This window comes from Panthera tigris, chromosome D1 (assembly GCF_018350195.1).
Source record: "Panthera tigris isolate Pti1 chromosome D1, P.tigris_Pti1_mat1.1, whole genome shotgun sequence".
Lineage (NCBI taxonomy): Eukaryota > Metazoa > Chordata > Mammalia > Carnivora > Felidae > Panthera > Panthera tigris.
The window spans coordinates 19631316-19647481 of NC_056669.1; the positions used below are offsets into that span (position 1 = coordinate 19631316).

A 16166-nucleotide genomic window follows, 5' to 3' on the forward strand; every position below is an offset into this window, starting at 1 on the left:
TTGAGTCCGTTCCCTACGTGTTCCGCAGCCTAGGTAAAGGTAAAACCCAAGCTCCTGCCATTTGGTCAACTGGTGGAGCCCAATGTGTCTCTCTGGGCTTGATGCCCCTTTCAGAACTTTGCCGAACCCTCACTTCCCTAAGCTCTACGACTAAGAAACTCTAAGCTCTAAGAAGAAGGGCTCTTCGCGCAGTATTTTAGAACGTGTGCTCTGACCTAATCCTAAAATCATCCTCTAACTGTGTGTAATACTGCAGGTGAGGCAACGGTCTCACCCAAGGGCACTGAAGGGTTCCTTACTCAAAATCTCTGCTTCACGTGATAGCTTCCAACCAAGTCGGCGAGCACTGCCTCTGTGTGTGGAGTCATGGGTATGAAGGAATCCCAGGACAGGAAAGTAACCAGGAAAAGCCAACATTTGGTCCGCAGGAATCCTGGAGAAACCCCTGGAGACACAGAGAGGTATTCAATAAGGACCCTACATGGCCTCAATCAGACAGTCCCAAGAAACCCGCTCTCCCCAGGAGGAGTCTGGCCCAATGAAATTATACCCCACTCCCATCCCATGTTCGCCTAAAACAAAGTATCAGCCCTATGGCCTTACAACTGTAGAGGAATAAGGAGGCCTGAGATGGAAATATCTGGCTTCCAGACCTGGGAGCAGCCCTTCACGTCCTTTGCCCCCAGACTACTCCATGTTTCTGCCTCTGCCCTGGCTTTGTCCCCGGGGTTCTCAGCACACCCATAACATTGAGCGACCTGCTGTCTGACCTGCCTCCGAACCCAGCTCATGCCCTAGTAGACATTTCCTAGGCCTCCTACAAGCTAAACAACCAAGCCTTCTGGAAGGACTTTTAGTATCACTCAAAGGTCATGAGAGTCCACCGTGACCTTGAGCTCAGTGGAGGAAGTGAATTAAGAAAGCATTTCTTCACCGTGATTGAACTTAGATGCTGGTCCCTCTGGGAAGCTTCTTTGAATGCTCCTTCCTTCTCCAACTCCTTCCCTGGTCTGGAATTATGTACAGTCACATGTACCTCCATGATGCCCTCCACCTTCCAGTGAGGTACCCCCTGTCCCACCGTGTCATAGCGTGAGCCTGTCTGCCACCACCACTGCTCTCCTTAACCACCAAGTTCATGATCCCTGGTGCAATATCTTTAACATTCAGTAAATAAATAAATGAGTGAACTATGTTTTTTAAAAAGGCTCTGTAAATATCAGGACCATAACAGAGCATAAGAGATAAAAAGTGTTTTGTACAATGATGACAGAAGTGATTCAGGTGCTTCGTTTTGTGATCTAAAATATTATTCCCTCTGGCCCCACCCAAAAAGAAAGAAGACATGCTTCCAACATTTTTATAAAGTAAGAATAACACTAACACCTGGAGACAGACACAAAATGAAGCTAAGGCTTAAATTTCAGAATCCCTCACTAACAAAGGCTCCTTCCAAAACCCTGCTGCAAAATTTATGTTCATAGTTTTCTATTCTTTTTCTTAGAGTGCCTCCCAAATTGTACAAGCTTCACGCCTCTTAAAACCTAGGTCTGCCCCTGCTGAAATCAACACCCAATCAAAATAGCACAGAAATAAGAAAACCACAGTACAGTTTCGCTTATGAATATCAATACAAATAATACTAAATAAAATTGTATTTTAGAACTAATTGTACTAGAACTCAGCTACACAGACTTCAAATATGGACTTTGTATTACACAGCTGTAATCATCAAGACAGTATGGTACTGGCACAAAAACAGACACTCAGATCCATGGAACTGAATCGAGAACCCAGAAAGGGACCCACAAGTGTATGGCCAACTAATCTTTGACAAAGCAGGAAAGAATATCCAATGGAATAAAGACAGTCTCCTCAGCAAGTGGTGCTGGGAAAACTGGACAGCAACATGTGGAAGAATGAACCTGGACCACTTTCTTACACAACATACAAAAAGAAACTCAAAATAGATGATAGACCTAAATGTAAGACAGGAAGCCATCAAAATCCTCGAGGAGAAAGCAGGCAAAAACCGCTTTGATCTCGGCCACAGTAACTTCTTACTCAACACGTCTCCAGAGGCAAGGGAAACAAACACAAAAATGAACTATTGGGACCTCATCGAAATAAAAAGTTTCTGCACAGCAAAGGAAACAATCAGCAAAACTAAAAGGCAACCGACAGAGTGGGAGAAGAGATTTGCAAATGACCTATCAGATAAAGGGTTGGTGTCCAAAATCTATAAAGAACTTATCAAACTCAACACCCAAAAAGCAAATCATCCAGTGAAGAAACGGGCTAAAGACATGAATAGACACTTCTGGAAAGACATCCAGATGGCTGACCGACACATGAAAAAATGCTCCACATCACTCATCATCAGGGAAATACAAACCAAAACCACAATGAGACACCACCTCACACCTGTCAGAATGGCTAACATGAACAACTCAGGCAACAACAAATGTTGGCGAGGATGCGGAGAAAGAGGATCCCTTTTGCACTGCTGGTGGGAATGCAAACTGGGGCAGCTACTCTGGAAAACAGTATGGAGGTTCCTCAAAAATTTAAAAATCGAACTACCCTACGACCCAGCAATTGCACTACTAGGTATTTATCCAAGGGATACAGCATCCATCGAAGGGGCACATGCACCCCAATGTTTATAGCAGCACTATCCACAATAGCCAAAGTATGGAAAGAGCCCAAATGTCCATCGATAGATGAATGGGTAAAAAATATGTGGTATATATACACAATGGAGTATTACTCAGCAATCAAAAAGAATGAAATCTTGCCATTTGTGACGTGGATGGAACTGGAGGGTATTATGCTAAGAGAAATTAGTCAGGGAAAGACAAGTATCATATGACTTCACTCATATGAGGACTTTAAGACAGAGAACAGATGAACATAAGGGAAGGGAAGCAAAAATAATATAAAAACAGGAAGGGGGACAAACAGAAGAGACCCATAAATATGGAGAACAAACTGAGGGTTATTGGAGGGGTTGTGGGAGGGAGGGATAGGCTAGATGGGGAAGGGGCACTAAGGAATCTACTCCTGAAATCATTGTTGCACTATATGCTAACTGACTTGGATGTAAATTTAAAAAACTAAAATTTAAAATACATAAATAACTTGAAACACACACACACACACAAAAGAACTCAGCTACATATAAAATTATGACTGAGTTTTATTTCATAAATGCAAGGATCGTCTCATATCAGGAATCCACTAATATCATTTATCATGATAGTATCTCTATGGAGAAAAATCGTGTATCTTCATAGCTGCTGAAAAGCTATGAGTTAAAATATACTATTCATTTTTTTTTAACATTTATTTATTTTTTGAGAGACAGAGACAGAGTGTAAGCAGGGGAGGGGCAGACAGAGAGGGGGACACAGAATCCGAAGCAGGTTCGAGGCTCTGAGCTGTCAGCACAGAGCCTGATGCTGGGCTCAAATCCACAAACCGTGAGATGATGGCGAGCCAAAGTCGGGCGTTTAACCGACTGAGCCACCTAGGTGCCCCAAAATTCAGTTTTTTATTTAAAAAACTAATTAAGAATAGGTGGATTCTTCCTTAATGTGAAAAAGCTACATCTAATTTTACTAAAAAGCCAGTGTTCTGGTTATCTATTGCTGTGGAACAAGCCAATCAAAAACAGTAGCCTTAACACCATAATAATTACTTATTTTGCTCACAAAGCCGAGGGTTCCCCAGGCTAAACTAGGCAGCTCTTGCCAAAGTCTGTCCGGGATGTGGTCAGACACATCTGGGGCTAGGCCTTCTCCAAGACTTCTTCATGTCAATGCCTAGTGCACAGACCGTGAAGACAGAAATAGCTGGCATGTTCCTCAGGCATCTCTCTATGTGAGACCTCCAAGTAGAGACGTCAGGGGAGCTAGATTTTTTTAAATGGCTGCTGAAGGTCCCCAAAGTGAGCGTTCCAGGAGAGAAAAACAGACCTAGTCCTCTCTAGCCTTGCTGGGAAAACCAATAGGCAATGTTGCTGTGCTTTGTGGCTACTGAAACAGCCATCAAGTCCTATCCTAGTTTAAGGAGACGTGACATAGACTCCGCCACGAGGAGAGAGTCCCCAAAATTTATAGATACGTTTTAAGAAAATCAGTTTTTCTTATCGGGGCGCCTGGGTGGCTGAGTCGGTTAAACATCTGACTTCAGCTCAGGTCATGATCTCGCGGTTCATGAGTTCGAGCCCCGCGTCGGACTCTGTGCTGACAGTTCAGAGCTTGGAGGCTGCTTCAGATTCTCTGTCTCCCTCTCTCTCTGCTCTTACCCCACTCATGCTCTGTCTCTCTCCCCTTCAAATATAAATAAACTTAAAAAAAAATCATAGTATCATACTTAAATGGGAGACACCAGAAGCATTCCGTGGAAGTCCAAAACAAAACAAGAATGCCCAGGGGCGCCTGGGTGGCTTGGTCGGTTAAGCTTCTGACTTCAGCTCAGGTCATGATCTCACGGTCTGGGAGTTCGAGCCCCGCGTCGGGCTCTGTGCTGACAGCTCAGAGCCTGGAGCCTGTTTCAGATTCTGTGTCTCCCTCTCTCTCTGCCCCTCCCCTGTTCATGCTCTGCCTCTCTCTGTCTCAAAAATAAATAAACGTTAAAAAAATAATAATTAAAAAAAAAAAAAGAATGCCCACTGTTGGGTGATGGGCATTGAGGGGGGCACCTGTTGGGATGAGCACTGGGTGTTGTATGGAAACCAATTTGACAATAAATTTCATATTAAAAAAAAAGAATGCCCACTGTTAATCATGATTTAGTACTTGACATCGTTCTAGCATAGAGATGAGCAAATTTTTTCAATAAAAGTTTGGACAGTATTTAAGGCTTCTCAGGCCAGATTGTTTCTGTCAAAACTACTCAGCTCTAGAGAAAAGGCCACAGATAATATGTAAATGAATGGATGTAGGTGGGATTCTATAGAACTTGACTTACAAACACAGGTGGCAGGCTGGATTTAGCCAACAGGCTATCATTTGCTGACCTCTGTTTTAGAGTTTCCAGCCAACACTTATTTAGAAAAAGAAAGTAAAAAGTATAAATATTAGAAAGGAAGAGATAAATTATTGTTTGCAAATTGTACCCTATAAATCTGAAAAGCCCAAAAGAATCAACTACAAAACTAATAAATAAAACTAATAAACAAAAAGGAAATTCAGAAAAACAGATGGGTACCTAATTGGGAGTACAGAAATCCATAGCTGTAATACTGTGATATAATTAAGAAATAGATATTTGAGGGGCACCTGGGTGGCTCAGTCGGTTAAGCGTCCGACTTCGGCTCAAGTCATGATCTTGCGGTCCGTGAGTTCGTGCCCCACATCAGGCTCTGTGCTGACAGCTTAGAGCCTGGAGCCCGCTTCAGATTCTGTGTCTCCCTCTCTCTGCCCCTCCCCTACTTGTGCTCTGTCTCTCTCTCTGTCTCAAAAATAAACAAAAACTAAAAACATTAAAAAAAAAAAAAAAAGAAATAGATATTTGATCTTCATCTGGGTTCCTGACACAAGAACTTCTAAAACTCTGAGTGATAAGGGTGAGGGGAGCATCTTTTGTTATTCAAAATAAGCCCCTCTCAACCAAACCTGAGTTTATGCTAATGAGGTGACTCTTGGTGGGCCCCTAGATAGCTTGAGGGTGGGGGCTGGTTGCCAGAGGAACCAACCATGTGATTATTTGGTTGGAATTGTCAGCCCTAAATTCAAGACAGAGGACCCAGACGGAGATTGAGCTAATCACCAATGGCTGATGACTTAATCAATCTTGTCTGTGTAATGGAACCTCCATAAAAATCCCTAAATGATGAGATTCAAAGGGCTTCCAGATTGGTGAATGCATCAAAATGGTGGCAAGATGTTCCCGCAGAGGGTTTGGGAGCTCCACACCTCCCACACCATGCGCCTTGTCCTATGCACCTCTTCATCTTGGTCTTGCCCCATGTACCTGTCCTTTGTAATATCCTTCATAATAAGACAGTAATGGTGAGGGAGCTCTTTTCACCGAGTTCTGTGAGCCATTGCAGCAAATTACTGAACTGGAGGAGGAAGTCATGGGGAAACCCCAATTTATAGCCAGTCAGCCAGAAGTATGAGGGACCCCCCCCAGATGTAACTGACATCTGAAGCGAGGACAGACGGGTAGTTAACTCTGAGTAGTTAGCATCAGAATTGACTTGAGGGGCATGTGGGTGGCTCAGCTGGTTGAGCATCCAACTCTTGATTTCAGCTCAGGTCATGATCCCAGGGTCATGGGATCAAGCCCCACGTTGGGCTCCACACTGAGTATGGAGCCTGCTTGAGATTCCCTCCCTCTCTCTCCTTCTCCCTCTGCCCCTCTCCCCTGCTTGCACATGCTCTAACATAACATAAAAATAGAGAAAAAAATCTTTAAAAATTGACTTGAATCATTCACTCAGTTGGGTCTGGAGAGTTAGAGAATTGGTTTTTGGTGTGGAAAAAACCCACATATTTGGTTTTAAATGTAAAAATAGGTCAGATTCACACTCAGAAATACAAACATTAGAAGTTTTGCTGAAGGAGTAGCAATAGAGACCTAAAATACTTGGGAAGCAGAACTCAAATACCCAAGAAACAAGAATTGCATATAACTGAGGATGCAAATTTTAAAATACACCTGAAGAGCACATCATTCTACGTACTTACTTCTGAACGCGCAAAATATGCACATATATAGTACAGTAGCTTTGAAACAGCAAAATATTGCAAACAACCAGTCCAGCAAGAGAGGTGATTAAATTATCGTACGCACATCCAACATATTAAGCATCCATCAGCGTGAGGAAGCCCTCTGTGCACGGATGTCGGCTGTGCTTTCAAGATATATCGTTAATTAAACGCACATCGTGCAAAACATACTTGTAGCCTTCTACTATTTGTCTCAAAAAGTAGGAAGAGGAAATAGATATAAACATACACATACAGGCATTTGCTAAAATGTTTGAGGAACAATACCCAAGAGATGGATAACATTGTTTGCTTCCAGAAAGGGGACCTGGATGGCTGGGGGACAGAGGTGGAAAAAGACGTTGCACCGGATACCTGCTTTCTGTGTTTTGATTCTTGAACCATATGAGCGCATTAACCACTCAAAAAGTACATATTGCTTTTAAAATACGGTTTATTCGCTATATAAAAGTCAAATGCTTTTCGGGGCACCTGGGTGGTTCAGTCGGTTGAGCGTCGGACTTTAGCTCAGGTCATGATCTCGCAGTCCGTGAGTTCGAGCCCCACATCGGGCTCTGTGCTGACAGCTCAGGGCCTGGAGCCTGCTTCAGATTCTGTGACTCCCTCTCTCTGCCCCTCCCCTGCTCACACTCTGTTTCTCTCTCTCCAAAATAAATAAACATTAAAAAATATTTTTTAAAAAAAATCAAATGCTTTTCAAGCTTTTAAGAACTTTTGTTACGATTTACTTTTCTTTACCAGTTATCACACGCCAGTTATAATCTGTGTGATCTGAACCCATTAATCAACATCTCTGTGCTTCCATTTACATACCTGTAGAAGAGTAGTATTTATAAGTCCTTTGTGCAATAAACGGCATGGTCCCTGTTCACTGCGACATCCAGTGCCTTGATGGAGTAACTGTGCAATAAAATTATGCTGCAGTGTCTATCTATCAAAATAAAGAGAAGATGGAATTGGAAAGGTAGACTTGCTCCTGGGGATATTCATCTTACAGGTTAGGGAACCATAGAAAGTATGAGACCTTAAAGCGACCTTGAGAAACACTACTCCCTACTATAACCTTCTATCAGAGCTTTACAACGCAGGATAGGATGCCTGTTTGACTTTAGTCAAATCCACCTGTTAAATGCAGGTGTTCCCAAGCTTGACAAAGGTACCCTCGTCCTACAGAAAACTAGTATTAGGGACGCCTGGGTGGCTCAGTCGGTTGAGCACCCGACTTCAGCTCAGGTCACGATCTCACTGTCCGTGAGTTCGAGCCCCGCGTCGGGCTCTGGGCTGATGGCTCGGAGCCTGGAGCCTGCTTCCGATTCTGTGTCTCCCTCTCTCTCTGCCCCTCCCCCATTCATGCTCTGTCTCTCTCTGTCTCAAAAATAAATAAACGTTAAAAAAAATTGAAAAAAAAAGAAAACTAGTATTACCTCTCAGGAAACTACTATTCAGAACAGAGATACTCCACCCCCCCCCCCAAAAAGAAGAGGGATTTCCAAACTTTAATACACACGTGAGTCACCTGAATTTATTCTTAACACGTAGATTCTGATTCAGTAGGTATAGGATAGGGCCTAAGAGTCGTCCTTTCTATTTCCCAGGTGATTCCAATGTAGCTGGTCCACAGACCAGTTTCATTAGCAAGATTTTATATAGAAGCAGCTCGCAAAATGCGTACCGTATTTCTATAGATTTATTCGTACACAAGGTCCCATTCATCTTTCCATTATCTAAGTGCATTGACATGTCAACTTGTGTTTAATTGTATCTACACCTTTCACAGGATAGGTTTTGTTAATTAAATGTGCCAATCAGCTTATTATGTGCAGTCAAGCAAAAAAAAAAAAAAAAAAAACAACCCAACAACAACAAACAAAAAAACTCAACCAACCCCAGTAATAGTGACAGACTCCAAAACTTACAACAGTGCATACATTTTGTTTCAAATGAAGATAGCAGCAACAACAGATATGTTATTTCTAAACAACATTAGCATGACCTTTATTAATTAGGTATTTTTTGTATTTTATAAATCTTAGGATAGTGGACACAGCCCTAAGTTACATACTTTCTGAACTTTAATTTCAGAAAATGGACATCTATAAAATCTATACATCTATAAATTTCTATCTATACATCTATATTTCTAAAATCTATACATCTATAATTTCATAAAATAAACATCTCTAAAATGACGGTAGTAACCCACGTCAGAAAACTAAATAGAAAGCATCAAACAGAAAGTCCTGGCATTTAGTAGTTAGTAAATACATTAATTTTTACTTGAAATCATTAAAGATTACATTTGCTTAGGAGCCCGCATCACGTAATTTCAGATTTCTCTAGAATAATTATTCTCAAATTTTAGCAAGCAGCCGAATTACCTAAAGAGCTTGTTAAAACATAGAAACTCCCAAAACGTCTAAAATGGTTAGCCTGGATCCAAGAACTTGCATTTCTAACAAATTCCCAGGTGATGCTGTTACCGCAGGAACCACACTTTAAGAACCCCACTGCTAAGGGGCGTCTGGGTGGCTCAGTTGGTTAAGCGTCCGACTTCAGCTCAGGTCATGATCTCAAGGTTCATGAGTTTGAGCCCCACATCTGGCTCTGTGCTGACAGCTCGGAGTCCAGAGCCTGCTTTTGGATTCTGTGTCTCCCGCTCTCTGTCCCTCCCCTGCTTGTGCTCTCTCTCAAAATAAATAAGCATTAAAAGAATTTTTAAAGAACCCCACTGCTTTAGAAGAAAAGAGAGGGGCCCCTGGGTGGCTCAGTCGGTTGAGCATCCAACTTCGGCTCGGGTCATGATCTTGTGGTTTATGAGTTCAAACCCCGCATCAGGCTCTGTGCTGACAGCTCGGAGCCTGGAGCCTGCTTCGGGTTCTGTGTCTCCCTCTCTCTCTCTGTCCCTCCCCTGCTCGTGCTCAGTCTCTCTCTCTCTCTTTCAAAAATAAATAGAAACATTAAAAAAAAATTTAAAAAAAAGGAGAAAAGAGAAAAAACATGTGAGAAACTACATACATTTCTTGAAAAGGCTACTGTGACACACAATGCTTTGCCACAGTCCTACTGATGGGACTTTGTGACACAGCGGAATTCTTTGGAACAGACTTAATTTCCTAATTATATACCTTCAACCTTTTGGCTTTAAGTTTCCTGGGCAACTAAAACACGAGACCCAGGAGAGTGCTGGCTGATAACTTTTTCAAACATAAATATAAATATTTCAAATATTTCAAATATAAAAAGAAAGCTTCATTTTATTCATTGGTGTCCTGATGCTTATAAATGCTTGAAAATACATTATTCCAGGTGGTACTCATAATCGCCCACTTGGAAGGCAGACCGGGGGAAAATCTGTCTCTGAATTTTATCGGTGAAGACCCACGGCACACAGAGATTAAATAATCTGTGCAAGAACACACAGCCAGTAAATTAACAGAGCCAGAATTTAAGCCTGAGACTTCTGATCCGCTAGCCTGTGCTGTGGGCCCGAAGCCGAAGCCGCACTGACTGATGAGACAGTATCCAATTATGTATCTATTCACTCCTACAGAAGTTACCCCATTTCCCCATCTTGACGTTTTAGTTCTTATTTCTCCAGAACTCAGAGGCATACATGGTGCACAACTGAGCCTGAATTTCTATTAGCAGCGGGCTGTGCAAGCTTTTCAAGCCAAAAACCAAAGGTTACATAAGTTGTTTGGGAAGAATTATGATTGGTGCTGGCAGTTACACTAACTAATACAAGGCTGGCTATTTAGCTAACAGGTGTCACATTATTTCAGTCCAGAGCTGCATTCTCCCAGCAGGTGGTAGAACGGCAGTGACAAACTGTAACTGACCAAAGTTCTAAGAATTAAAAAAGGAGAGGTACGTGGGCCCTGCTTCCTCCATATCCTTCCGACCCCATTTTGAATGACTGTCTTTGCTTCACTTTGGAACCTGCTTTCACATTCCCCCCCTTTCGATCAAGATATTTCTGGCAGGAGAGCGGCGCTGATCAATTTCATGACCGTGTATCCATCCCATTGCTGGAATGGTTGGCAACCTGCTCCCGGGCCATCATGCCCCTCAGAGGGGGCAGTTTCACAGCTGGTTGGGATTTGAGATGTTCAACAAGCATGCTAGGTGACAGTCTTATGGCCACTTTTGGGTAACAAGGCGGTTTGGGGAAATGAGGTCTAGACGTCAGCTAGGTTCTCGTTTCTTTTAGTCAAAGCGAACATCTGATGAATGGCCTTAAGTCTTGGAGCAATCATGGCTTTGACATTTTAAGTAGTGGTATGGCAACAAACAATACACAAAATGAGCAGGTGGGAAATAGCAGAGAGGGCACAAATTAAAATAATACTCAATAATAATTTGTAAGCCTGAACATAACCTAAGAGAGCTCTTACGTTCCTGAAGGAAGCCGGCTAAAAATATCAGAAAACTTAAAATTAAACCAACCCTGGATAAAACTCGAATGTCCTTCTAAGGATGTGGCTAGTCTGAGTAACTCAGTGGTTTCTTCTTCACTTATTGTGAGGTGTTTACATAAATACAGCAAGATATATTGGCTGTGGCACAAATCCCTCCTTCGGCTGTGAGCAAGTAATCTACAGCAATCCTGTTGTCAAGGACTACAGGGAATCTAAAGATCCTTGTTGGGTTCTGATGGTTCTCATGGTGGAGCGAGCGGTTTTCTGTTACCATGTCTTTTTTTTTTAAGTTCATAGATTTTGAGACAGAAAGTACAGGTGGGGGAGGGCCAGAGAGAGAGAGGGAGGGAGAGAGAGAATCCCAAGCAGGCTCCACACTGTCAGCACAGAGCCCGATGCAGGGCTCAGTCTTATGAACTGTAAGATCATGACCGGAGCCAAAACCAAGAGTTGGAAGCTTAACGGACTGAGCCACCCAGGCACCACTCTGTTACCAGTTCTGGTAAGATTTCTCATGCTAACTTCTAAGCCTGCTGTGCTCACTCCAAGCCATGAACCTAGACTTCTAACGTATTGGTAAAACTGATCCCTAGAAGGTCCGGCAAGAAGGTCACACCCTTCACTGTGGCCACAGCAGTTGTCTTCATATTCAGAAGGGCCCTTATCAGGGTAATCATCTACAATTGATAAGGCCCTTTTTCTTCTCGGGTGAAATTAGGGAGTAGTGGCTGTAGCCATTTTGAGAATAAACAAAAGGGGGATATTCAAAGACCCCCGAAAATATGGGCCCCCAAAGCCTCTCCAATTATCAAGATCTTCATATGCCCAAGATTGATGATCATATCCACAAATAATAATATATCCTTTAGGCAGGCAGAGCAAACCAGACAGGTTGACAGTATAGATTATTTAGCAGGCAATGAAGAGAAAGCAAGCTCAAGCCAGGGGTCAGTTTTGGGGAGGTGCGCAAAAGTTTCATTAAGTTGGCAAGCTTGGGGAAGGATGGTCAAGGGGAAAGGATTGCATGAGAAAGTCTTACAGGGATGCCTGGGTGGCTCAGTCAGTTAAGCCTCCGACTTCAGCTCAGGTCATGATCTTGCGGTTCACGGGTTCGAGCCCCACATCAGGCTCTGTGCTGACAGCTCAGAGCCTGGAGCCCGCTTCAGATTCTGTGTCTCTCTGTCTCTCTCTGCCCCTCCCCCGATCAGACTCTGTCTCTTTCTCAAAAATAAATAAAACGTTTTTTAAAAATTTGTAATAAAAATAAAAATAAAAGGAAGTCTTACAGACTGGTGAATTCTTCTTAGGAAAGGTGGGTCCCTGAACTTGCACTACAAGTACAAGTAAGAGCCTGGAAACCCCCCTTCCAGGAGTTTGTTATAGGGGGGAAGGTGGACATGGTGAATGGTATCCAGATAAAGCATTGGATGAGAGTTTGGGGGCTGAAAACTTGGACTTGGTGGGTATAGCAGAAGGCCTCTTATCAAAAGTTACAGTGAGCAATCCCTATCAAAATAACACCGGCATTCTTCACAGAGCGAGAACAAACAATCCTAAAATTTGTGTGGAATCAGAAAAGACCCCGAATAGCCAAAGCAATCTTGAAAAAGAAAACCAAAGCTGGAGGCATCACAACCCGGGACTTTAACATGTATTACAAAGCTGTAATCATCAAGACAGTATGGTATGGCACAAAAACAGACACTCAGATCCAGGGAACAGAATAGAGAACCGAGAAATGAACCCACAAATGTATGGCCAACTAATCTCTGACAAAGCAGGAATGAATATCCAATGAAATAAAGACAGTCTCTTCAGCAAGCGGTCCTGGGAAAACTGGACAGCGACACGCAGAAGAATGAACCTGGACCACTTTCTTACACCAGACACAAAAAAGAAACTCACAATGGATGAAAGATGTAAACGTAAGACAGGAAGCCATCAAAATCCTAGCAGAGAAAGCAGGCAAACACCTCTTTGACTTAGGCTGCAACTTCCTACTCGACATGTCTCCAGAGGCAAGGGAAACAAACACAAAAATGAACTATCGGGACCTCATCAAAATAAAAAGCTTCTGCACAGCAAAGGAAACAATCAGCAAAACTAAAAGGCAACAGACAGAATGGGAAAAGATATTTGCAAATGACATATCAGATAAAGGGTTAGTATCCAGAATCTGTAAAGAACTTATCAGACTCAACACCCAAAAAACAAATCATCCAGTGAAGAAATGGGCAAAAGACATGAATAGACACTTCTCCAAAGACATCCAGATGGCCAAATGACAGAGGAAAAAATGCTCCACATCACTCATCACCAGGGAAATACAAACCAAAACCATAATGAGATACCACCTCACACCTGTCAGAATGGCTAACATTAACAACTCAGGCAACAACAGATGTTGGCGAGGATGCGGAGAAAGAGGATCCCTTTTGCGCTGCTGGTGGGAATGCAAACTGGTGCAGTCACTTTGGGAAACAGTATGGAGGTTCCTCAAAAAATTAAAAATAGAAGGGTGCCTGGGTGGCTCAGTCAGTTGAGCATCCGTCTTTGGCCCAGGTCATGATCTCGTGTTTGTGGGTTCGAGCCCCACATCAGTCCCTGTGCTGACAGTTCAGAGCCTGGAACCTGCTTCTGATTCTCTGTCTTCTCTCTCTGCCCTGCACCCCCTACTAATGCTCTGCCTCTCTCTGTCTCTCAAAAAATAAAATAAAATGTTAAAAAAATGTTTTTAATTAAAAATCAAACTACCTTACAACCCAGCAATTGCACTAAGTATCTATCCAAGGGATACAGGTATGCTGTTTCAAAGGGGCGCATGCACCCCAATGTTTATAGCAGCAATATCAACAATAGCCAAAGTATGGAAAGAGCCCAAATAATCATCGACGGATGAATGGATAAAGAAGATGTGGTATATATATACAATGGAGTATTACTTGGCAATCAAAAAGAATGAAATCTTGCCATTTGCAACTACATGGATGGAACCACAGGATGGAACTTATGCTGAGTTAAATCAGTCAGTCAGAGAAAGACAAATATAGGACTTCCCTCATATGAGAATTTTAAGAGACAAAACAGATGAACATAAGGGAAGGGAAACAAAAATAATATAAAAACAAGGAGGGGGACAAAACATAAGAGACTCTTAAATATGGAAAACAAACAGAAGGCTGCTGGAGGGGTGGTGGGAGGAGGGATGGGCTAAATGGGTCAGGGGCACTAAGGAATCTACTCCTGAAATCATCGTTGCACTATATGCTAACTAACTTGGATGTAAATTAAATAATTAATTAATTTTAAAAAGTTACAGTGAAGTTGGGAATACTTTTAAAAATTAGAGATAGGCACATGTATTGGGCTATTGTTTTTTTTGCAAAACTTTCAGTGGGGAAATGATGGCAAACCCATCTATTGAATAGGCAGCCAGATGAGGCTGAGGATGGGGACATTTGAACAAAACATTATCCTTCCAGGTTTGGGAGGAGAAAAGAGGAGGGAGAAAAACTGATAGGATTTAAAAAAAATTTTAAGATTTATTTATTTTTAAGAGAGAGACAGACAGAGTGGGAGCAGGGGAGGGGCATTGAGAGAGAGAGAGAGAGAGAGGGAGACACAGAATCCAAAGCAGGCTCCAGGCTCGGAGCAGGGACAGAGCCCATCGCAGGGCTCGAACCCACAAACTGCGAGATCATGACCTAAGTCGAAGATGGATGTTTAACCAACTGAGCCACCCAGACGCCCCAAGATGAATAGCCTTCATAATGCTGGAGATCTAGGTAAAGAAGGGAAAAACAAAAGAAGGGAACAATAGGTATACAGAAAGCTTTGGGATTTGGTAATCACCAGTGAAGAAGTCCTACTGAATATAAAACAGAAACACGTCAGAAGTCCCCCACAGAGAAACTGTAGACCAAAGATCTCAGTAGTTTTTGAGTTTCCACTAAGTGTCCGACAGATATGAAAGAGTTATTGTACTGGCCTGGTCGTGACTCGGGAAGGCATTCTACTCAAATGTCTGCTTCTTTTTCCAGGATATGGTCAGTTTAAGGTCTACATTGGCTTAGTAATCCAGTTGGATTTTGGAACCTTTTTTATTCTTATTATTTTTTTTTAGTAATCTCTACACCCAACTTGGGGCTCGAACTCATGACACTGAGATCAACAGTTGTTGTGACTAAGCCAGCCAGGTGCCCCTGGAGAAATGAGGGGCTTTTTTTTTTTTTATGAGAAACATGGATCCATGAGTCAATGCCTTCTAGTTTAGCAATGCAAGGACTGGTTAGCAATACCTGATATGGTCCCTTCTGGCAAGGCTAGAGGAAGTCTTTGTGGAGGGGTCTTTTCTAATAAACCAGGTCTCTGGGTTGAAGGCTGTGACGTTCGATGTCTTCATTTCCTAAGAACATACCATGGGAAGACTGTTCTACCAAAGTATGGTTATTCTCTATGGATTTCATTCAGCTTTTGCAAAACTGAAGTATGTCCCCTTTTGTCACCTGTAGATCCAAGGAAGCAGGGGTCAGGTGCATCAGGCATCCGCTACAAGGAGAACAGATTCTTATTGAATGTCTATCAGAATTTTAGGAATTTCATATAAATTTTGGAACACTTACATTAACAGACACCTATGTAAATACAATATTAAAAAGGTTTAGTATTACTTATTTGACAATGCTCCCTATATGATTTCACATAGTAAATAAGCCTAAGTAGTTCAATAGATCCTTTGGAATGTTCCAAGGGCCCTCTGGAAAAAAAATCCCAAAGTTTCTTCCAGATTGAAATGACTTCACTCCCCAAGACTTCGACTTGGGAAGTTTGTCAAAAACATCAAAAGGCTTGGACGCTTGGCTAAATAAGATCACGGAAAATTTTATAACAATACTTATTTACTTAACCAAAGTGACAAAAAGATTTCAAGGGCAGAGGCACCTGGATGGCTCAGTTTGTTAAGCGTCTGACTCTAGGTTTGGGCTCAGGTCATGATCTCACAGGTCCA

General features: G+C 42.3%; 1 long non-coding RNA gene across 1 annotated transcript; it reads right to left on the bottom strand.

Annotated features, from left to right (window-relative positions):
• Positions 1-305: 305 nt before the first annotated feature.
• On the bottom strand, positions 306-15694 carry LOC122231398. Its single transcript, XR_006208619.1, has 3 exons — positions 15457-15694; positions 7554-7671; positions 306-445 (listed from the first exon to the last, which is right to left on the bottom strand). It is a non-coding gene; the product is annotated as an uncharacterized LOC122231398 (long non-coding RNA).
• Positions 15695-16166: the final 472 nt, after the last annotated feature.